Source organism: Lepus europaeus, chromosome 11 (genome assembly GCF_033115175.1).
Source record: "Lepus europaeus isolate LE1 chromosome 11, mLepTim1.pri, whole genome shotgun sequence".
Taxonomy (NCBI): domain Eukaryota; kingdom Metazoa; phylum Chordata; class Mammalia; order Lagomorpha; family Leporidae; genus Lepus; species Lepus europaeus.
In genome coordinates, this window is record NC_084837.1 from 83,315,645 (window position 1) to 83,324,609 (window position 8,965).

The following is an 8,965-nucleotide window of genomic DNA, read 5'->3' on the forward strand; positions in this document are numbered from 1 at the left end:
CAGAAGGTTTAAAACACTGGCAAATGCAAGGTACAGAGACACTAGCAGAAATGGCATTTCTACAGGTCAGCTCCAAGGTGTCACCTTGCACAGTACCAAACACAGGGTATGCCTGGACCCACATAGTATTATCTTTCCCAGTTTCCTACCATTTTGGCTTCATCTCTCTCTCTCTCTCTTTTTTTTTTTCCCATCTCAACAGCAAATGAAAATATTAGCATCTGAAACTGGAGTGGGGAGGTGCTCTGAGAATCTTGGGCAGACATGGCGTTTAATGCTTGTTTTAGAGCATATTCTGCTGTTGGAATAGCACAAATTGGGTAAACTAGAAACAACAGAAGTTAGTGTGACTCACAGTTCTAGAAGGCAGGAAGCCCAGGATCACGACACTGGCATCTGGCCAGAGTCTTCACGCTACGTCACACTGTGATGGATGGGTAAGTGAGGGTGGGAGAGACAGAAGGCAAAGTAAGGCTACGCTCATCCCTTCAAGTCAGGAGCCCCCTCCACAGTAACAGCCTTTATATCTAACCATCTCACAGAGGCCCCACCTCTTAACACAATGGCCTTTAAATGTCAACATGAGTTTCAGCTGGGACACTCGAACCCCAACATTACACTTTACCTGTTGTACACCTTGCCTTACATAAAACTTGCCAAACGGGACTCCAAAAGACCTAGCTAGATCTGAGCTCCTGGGACGTAATGCTGTGAAGACCTCTATTTAGATGCATGCACATGAGATACACACACTGTGTAAGACTGGTGGTTCGAGAAAGCCAATCTATCAAGGGTGGGAGCTGAAGAGGGTTACTAAAGGCACTCGATGATTCGGCCCCACTATATCCTCACCCTGAAGTAGTCTCAAGTCCAGGAGCATCAACAGCACCTAAGAAACTGTTACAAAAGCACGTTCCAGGACCTCATCTCAGACTCACCATATCAGAAACTCTGGCAAAGGGGTCTCCAATTTCTTTTTTAGAAGCCCTCCAAAGCGTGGGCATTTGGTGCAGCGGTAAATACCCCTCTAGGTGTGCCCACATCCCCTCTCAGAGTGCCTGAGTTCAACTCCTGACTCTAATTCCAATTCCAGCTTCCTCCTCATGTCTGACCTTGGAGGCAGCAGGTGATGGCTCAAGTCCTTGTGTCTCTGCCATTCACATGGGAGACCAAGACTGAGCATTGTGCTCCTGGTTTCAGGCTGGCCCAGCTTCAGCCCTGTGGGCATTTTGGAAGTGAACCACTCCATGGAAGATCTCTGTTTCTGCCTTTGAAATATATAATTTTTTTTAAAAGAAGCCCTCAAAGTGATTCTAATGCACACTATAGTTGAAAAACCACTACCATTATCACAAACACACACACATTAGCCTAGAAAAGACAGCAGAGGGGCCGGCGCTATGGCACAGGTTAATCCTCCACCTGCGGTATCCCATATGGATGCCAGTTCTAGTCTCGGCTGCTCCTCTTCCAATTCAGCTCTCTGCTATGGCCTGGAAAAGCAGAAGAAGATGGCCCAAGACCTTGGGCCCCTTCGCCAGCGTGGGAGACTCGGAGGAAGTCCCTGTCCCCTGGCTTCAAATCAGCCCAGCTCTGGCCCTTGTGGCCACTTGGGGAGTGAACCAGTGGATGGAAGACCTTTCTCCCTGTCTGTCCCTCTCACTGTCAACTCTACCTCTCAAAAAAAGGCAATGGTTTTCAATCTTTATTTCACATTAGGATGATATGAGAAAGCATTATAACACTTTTTTATGCCCTCTAGATCACCAGATAGTTAAATCTTAATCTCTAAGAGTGGGATTCAAGTGATTCTAACGTACAACCCAGTTTGAGAACTACTATTTCTGAAAGCAAATGTGAATCCAGAATGTAAATAATGCCGTGATGGTAATAAATGAAAATGCAGGTTATTGAAAAGCTGCCAAAAGTGGTATGAAACAAAACCAAGCAATAAAGTAGGTTAAGATCTGAGCTGTACAAAAGAACTGCAAAGAGACAATTATCAACTTATCTAGCCCAGCAGCAAATGGAGGGGAAACTCAGCTTGAAACAAGTCTTTAAAACCTCTGACCGTAGGTTTGATGCACAAGTAGGAACACCTGAAAATGATGAACAACAGATCAGGAAAGCCAATACACCTGAGGCTCCCAAGTTTACCTGCACATTGGAGCCACCTGGATAACTTTAACTACTCCACACGCCTTGGCATACCTGAGTGTATGATTTTAATTACATTGGGTGGGACCCAGCCTCTGGCAATTGTTACAGATCCCCAGGTGAACAGAGTGTGTGATCTCGTTTGAGAATCTCTCTTGTATGTGGAATACATACCAGAAAAATATGGCCAAGCAAAGAGAATGGGAGCAAAAATAAAGAAAATACCCTCAGGAGGAAGAAAAATGTGTGTTTCATTATCAAAGGGGCTACTGATGTCTAGTAAGAGCAAGTTAAGAGAGACCAAATGTCAGATATAACACCAGAAATTGCTAAGTGTCAAGACAAAGAAAATCTTGCAGAAGAATCCAAACAGGAAAATAAAATTAGGTTAATACACAAACACAGAAAGGTGAGGGAGCAATGTCTACACAGTGCTGACCACAGGTAGTAACAGATAAATGGTAACCTGAGTACAATGGCCGAGTTCTTGCTCACATGCAAAAGGCAAGCAGAGGTGGTATCTTCAGAAAAAAATTGCCAAGAAAAATAACATCAGAATTTAAGAATGGGGAAGCTCTGTCTTTTATGCCTGGCATAATTTCCTCAGTGTTCATCTATCCTGTGGCATGGGACGGAAACTTCTTCCTGTGTAAGAGTGACGACACTGCATGGATGTACCAAATACATGAGGTACCTTGAAGAGTCGAATTGGGGGGCCAGCGCTGTGGCATAGTGGGCAAAACTGCCTGCAGTGCAGGCATCCCATTTGGGTGCCGGTTTGGGTCCTGGCTGCTCTGCTTCTGATTCAGCTCTCTGCTATGGCCCGGGAAAGCAGTAGAAGATGGACCAAGCGCTTGGGCCCCTGCACCCACGTGGGAGACCCAGAAGACGTTCCTGGCTCCTAGCTTTGGATCGGCTCAGCTCCAGTAGTTGCAGCCATTTGGAGAATGAACCAGCAGATGGAAGACTTATTTCTCACTGTCTCTCTCTCTGCCTTTCAAACGAATAAATGAATCTTTAAAAAATGAATCAAATTTGTGGAGACAGAAAGTAGAGTGGCCAGAGGGAGGAGGTGGGAGTTGTGGCACATGTGTCAGCTTTCCCAGGTCTGTTTTCCCTATTGCCTAGTTTTCTTCCTCATCTTCAGGTGTGCCTATGTAAACATCACATCTACAGTTCCTACTCATTCGAAAGCTATTTGAGTTCCTGTTTTGCAGGATGAAAGAGTTCTCAATTATAGAGATGGGGGGGTAGTGTTGGTTGTATAACAAGTGATTGTACTGAACATCACTAAACTGCACCTTTAAAATTGGATAAGATGGCAAGTTTTACATCATGGTGTATCTCACCACCATTTAAAACAGAAGTTTTTAAAAAGAGTGGGGACTGTGACCAGTGCTGTGGCGTAGTGGGTTAAGCCGCTGCCTGCAGTGCCAACATAACATATGGGCACTGGTTAGAGTTCTGGCTGCTCCGCTTCTGATCAGTTCTCTGCTATGGCCTGGGAAAGCAGTAGAAGATGCCTCAAGTGCCTGGGGCCCTGCACTCAAATGGGAGACCTGGAAGAAGCTCCTGTCTTCAGATAGGCACAGCTCTAGCCATTCCAGCCATCTGGGGAGTGAACCAACAGAGGGAAGACTCTCTCTCTCTCTCTCTCTCTCTCTCTCTTCCTCCCTCTCTCCCTCTCTGTAACTCTGCCTTTCAAATAAATAAATAAATCTTAACGCTGGCCTCAGAATCAGCCCTTAAGGCATTCGGATCTGGCTCAAGAGCCCATGAGAGGATTTTAGCCATAGAAAGCCAAGACACTCTGGGGAAAAAAAGAAGAAGAAGAAGAAGAAGACCTAAATGAAAGATCTCTGGATCTCTGCAAGTAAGATCCCAGTGGAAAGAACGGAGCCATCTAAGAAGGAGGTACCTTTCTCTGAAGGGAGGAGAGAGCTTCCACTTTGACTATGACCCTGTCAGAATAAGATCGAAGTTGACAAACTCAAAAGGCTTCCATAGCCTTGGCAACTCATGACTAGAGCCTAGGGAGATTGCTGACACCATAAACAAGAGTGTCAAATTGTTAAGTCAACAACAGGAGTCATTGTGTACTTACTTCTCATGTGGGATCTGTCCTTATTGTGTTGTCCAATGTGAAGTAATGGTATAACTAGTACTCAAACAGTATTTTACACTTTGTGTTTCTGTGTGGGTGCAAACTGATGAAATCTTTACTTAATATATACTAAATCGATCTTCTGTATATAAAGATAATTGAAAGTGCATCTTGATGTGAATGGAATGGGAGAGGGAGAGGGAGATGGGAGGGGTGCGAGTGGGAGGGAAATTATGGCGGGGGGGGGGAGCCATTGTAATCCATAAACTGTACTTTGGAAATTTGTATTTACTTAATAAAAAAATTTTTTAAATAAATAAATCTTAAAAAAAAATGGGGATCTTTTCATTGGCTTGATGGAAAGAGCACATTTTGGATTCTGAGAGCTCTTTCCCCAAGACTGCTGGTTTCTTGAAATGAAGGAGGAGGGAGAGGAAGATGAGAGGGAGGAGAAGGAGGTGGAATGGGGAAACACTGGTACAAAAGAATGACTGGTGAGTTGTTCACCCACAAAACCAGTGAGTTCTCAAATGAGGCAACACACTGGAATCTCTGGGAAGCTTCTAAGCCTCATGGCTATGCCCGGATACACTGGCTTAATGGATCTGCTGCAGGCCTCCCAATAGTGTTTTTAAGTGGCTCCCCAGGTGATTCTAATGTGTAACTGTGTTTTAGAATTCCTGCACTAAAACATGGTTAACTAAATAATGACCACTAATACCAATGATTAAATGAAGATGTAAAGTAAAAATAATAATTTAATAACAATCTGGCTCTAAACTTCCATGTTATTCTTACTCTTTGCTTGAATGAAAAACAACTAAGCTGATGTATTATTAGCCAGACTGAAGGGCCTATCAGAGGGAGGGAGTCTGAGCCCCACAGCCACAGCTGTTCTAGAGTGCATCTTTACAGCCCTCAGCCATCAGGTGGGATCTGGCCCCTGCCTCCAGCTGAGATTCAAAGCACAGATGCACCAGGACTTGGGGAAGGAGGGAAGGGCTGGAACTCAAGAGACAGGCCAGAAACCGACCAGGCTGCTGAGTTAGCTCAGATAGGTGATGGGCTACCTCTGAGTCACCCTCAGCTCCTGCACAGCATGCCTCCCCAGGGGTGCACCCAAGAGCAAATACACACTATAAAAGAGAGTGTTCACTGAAGGAACTTATTTACTTTTCAATAAAACAAATTAGAAGAAATGAATTAAGAGAGAGAATAAACACAATAACACATACATGCAGCTCACTTTGTTTTCAGTTTTGAAAACAGAGGGAAAACATATTTGGCATGGTATTTACCTAGCAAGTGCAACCAAGCAAAAGTAAAAACCAGGTTTTTTTCAACCCCAGCATGATCATCAGGTTGGGCCAGATAATTCTTTTTTGTTTGTTTGTTTTTCAATGTTTTTAAAAAAAGTCTTCAGAATTTTACATATGTATGGGCTACAAGTGTGACATTTCACTAGATGCACACAATGTGTATTGATCAATTCAGAGTAATCAATTTTCATCCTCGTTTGACATTATTTTATGATTGAAGCCTGAGAGCTCCATTCCTCATTTTCTCATATAACATATACCAGATTATTGTGAACTGTAGTCTCCCCACTCTAATGTGTAACACTAGAAATTTATTCCTTCACTAACTCTATTTGGCACCCTATCTATCCCCCATCCCATCCCTCCTAGCCTCTAGTATTAGCTGTTGTATATTCATATTGAGTTTTTCTTAGCTTTGGCATATGAGAGAGAACATGCAGCATTTGTGTGTTTTCATCTGGCTTATTTTGCTAACATTTTGTTCCTGTTCTATCCATTATTTTCTGCAAATGACAGGATATTACTGTTTTTGATGGCTGGATAGTATTCCATTTAGACATACACCACATTTTCGTTATCCATTTGTTTGATGACGGACACTTTGGTTGATTCCACATCTTAATGATTGTGAGTAGTGCTTCAATAAGCTAGGTGGAGCAGCTATCTCTTTCATTTCATGTCTTTTGTAGACATACCCAGTAGTAGCATTGATGGATCTTATGGCAGCTCTGTTTCCAGTTTTTAAAGGTGTCTTCATACTGTTTGCCCGAGTGGCTGTTTTATACACTGTTGGAAGGAATATAAATTAAGAGTTTCCCTTTCTCCACATCCATGTTAGCACTTGTTACTCTCAGCCTTTGGATAATAGCCATTCTAACAGAGGTGAGGTGATATTTCATTGTGGTTTTGATTTGCATTTCCTGATGGCTAGTGATATTATTTTTTCATATATTTTTGGACATTTGTATTTCTTTTTTTGAGAAATATCTATTCAAGTCTTCTGCTCATTTCTTTTCTTTCTTTCCTTTTTTTTAAAAAAAGATTTATTTAATTATTGAAAGTCAGTTACACAGAGAGAGGAGAAGCAGAGAGAGAGAGAGAGAGACAGAGGTCAGTCTTCCATCTGCTGGTTCACTCCCCAGATGACTGCAATGTCTGGAGCTGTGCCGATCCAAAGCCAGGGGCCAGGAGCTTCCTTTAGGTCTCCCCAAACAAGTGCAGGGGCCCAAAGACTTGGGCCATCTTCCACTGCTTTCCCAGGTCATAGCAGAGAGCTGGATCGGAAGTGGAGCAGCCGGGACTTGAACTGATGCCCATATGGGATGCTGGCACTGCAGGAGGCGGCTTTACCCGCTCAGCCACAGCACCGGCCTCTTCTGTTCATTTCTCAATGGAATTGGTTGTGATTTTTGAGCTGTTGAATTTTTTGAGTTCCTGTTATTCACCAGATATTAATCCTTTGTCAGATAAGTAGCTTGCAAATATTTTCTCCCATTCTGTCTGATATCTCTTAACTCTACTGATTGTTTCTTTGGCTGTTCAGAAGCTTCTGAGTTTAATATAATCCCATGTGTCATGTTTTGTTTTGTTGCCTGTGCTTCTAGGATACTACCTTTAAAAAAATCATTTCCTGTACCACAATATTGAAGTGTATGTTCTATGTTTTCTTCTACATATGTATATCCAGTTTGCCAGCACTACTTACTGAAAAGAGTATCTTCTCTCTAAATGTATATTTTTGGCACCTTTGTAAAGAATCAGTTGGGTGTTACGAATATGGGCTGATTTCTGGGTTCTTTATTCAATTCCATTGACCTATGGGTCAGTTTTTATGATAGTAAGATGCTGTTTTAGTTACTACGGCTTTGTAGAATGCCTGAAGTCAAACATTGAGATGTCTTATGCTTTACTTTAGCTTTAAATTTTTATTTATTTTCTCAAAAGGAAGAGAGACTGGGAGACAGAGATAGAGTCAGAGAGAGCTCTCTCTTCTGCTGATTCACTCCCCAAACGCCCACAACTACTAGAACTGGGCCATGGTGAAGCCAGGTGCCAAGAACTTAATCCAGGTATCTCGTGTGGATGTCATGGCCCCAACCACCTAAACCATCAACTGCTGCCTCCCAGGGTGTTCATAGGCAGGGAGCCGGGATTGAGAGTGGAACTGGGACTTGGATCCACACACTGTGGTATGAGATGTCTTTACCACTGCACCAGTGCCTACCCCCTTCCCCCCTTTACTGGGAGGACTGCCCTATGCACTCCAGGATGTCTGGCGGCATCTAGGCTTCCACCCTTTAGATGCCAGTAGTTCCTTCAATTGTGGCTACAAAAATGGTCTCCAGATATTATCCAACGTCTCCTGGGGAGGAAAATGGCCCCTGGTAGAGAATCACTGGGGTAAATTCAACTTCAGTATTCTTTTAGAACACCAGAGATTAACTTTCATCTCCTCAACTTTGTATAAGATATAATCCTAGCCCGAGGACTTCTGGTTGGCGTGATCAGCTTGTGGCGTGAGCCTCTGGAAGGTTTTCAGGTAAAGGCTTCTGGAGTAAGTGGAAAAGGAAGATGGGTGCTGAAAAGGGGGAAAAATGCTCCAAAGGAGCTCAGCAGACTTCGAATCTTCTCAAACTAGACAGTGATGTTGTAGTGAACGATGTTACAGAGATAGCAACTGTGGGAGTGCCCAGACATTACCAAGAGAAAATGGGATGTGAGGTGACAGATGAACAGGTTGCCATGAAAATGGAGACTGAAATGAAGAGAAACAGAAAGACTCTTCCAGACGGACAATACTCGATATGGGGAAACCAGAGGCAAAGAAAAAGGCTGAAGGTGATGAGAAAGGAAAGAGAAACAGCAAAGCGAAGCAGTGAAGGCAGCGGGTCTGGCCTGGGAGACTCTCCTTGCAAACTTGAAAAAGGCCCCACAGGACAGTTGTTTGGCAAGAATGCGTGCATTGATTTCGGCTCTTACCAAATGAAAGCTATTTCTTTTTGTGTTTTAAGTTGGCCTTTTTTCCCTTCAATTCAGACCCAGTATAACTCCTTAAGGTTTTTAGAACTAAAATAAAATATTTTCTGTGGTGGAAATATATATATATATATATATATATTCTCATATTTTTACATCTCATTCTTAACATTGTTAGAGATTTAAAAACTGATTCCAATAGATTCCAGAGTTATGTAAATGTAAATACAGAGAACAAACTATCAGATCTGAATCACTTAAATGAGAACAGAGAAAAAAACTGAAGTCCTTTTGTCAAGTGACATAAAACATAAAACCAGAAAGATAAGGGTTAATGCTATGGCACAGTGGGTTAAAGCCCTGGCTTATGGTGCCAGCATCCCATATGGGTACTGATTCAAGTCCCAGC

The 8,965-nt window shown here is 42.9% G+C and overlaps 1 pseudogene; it reads left to right on the top strand.

The window, feature by feature from the left end:
• The first annotated feature begins 4,724 nt into the window (after window positions 1-4,724).
• On the top strand, window positions 4,725-8,566 carry LOC133770588 (protein LLP homolog; annotated as a pseudogene).
• Window positions 8,567-8,965: the final 399 nt, after the last annotated feature.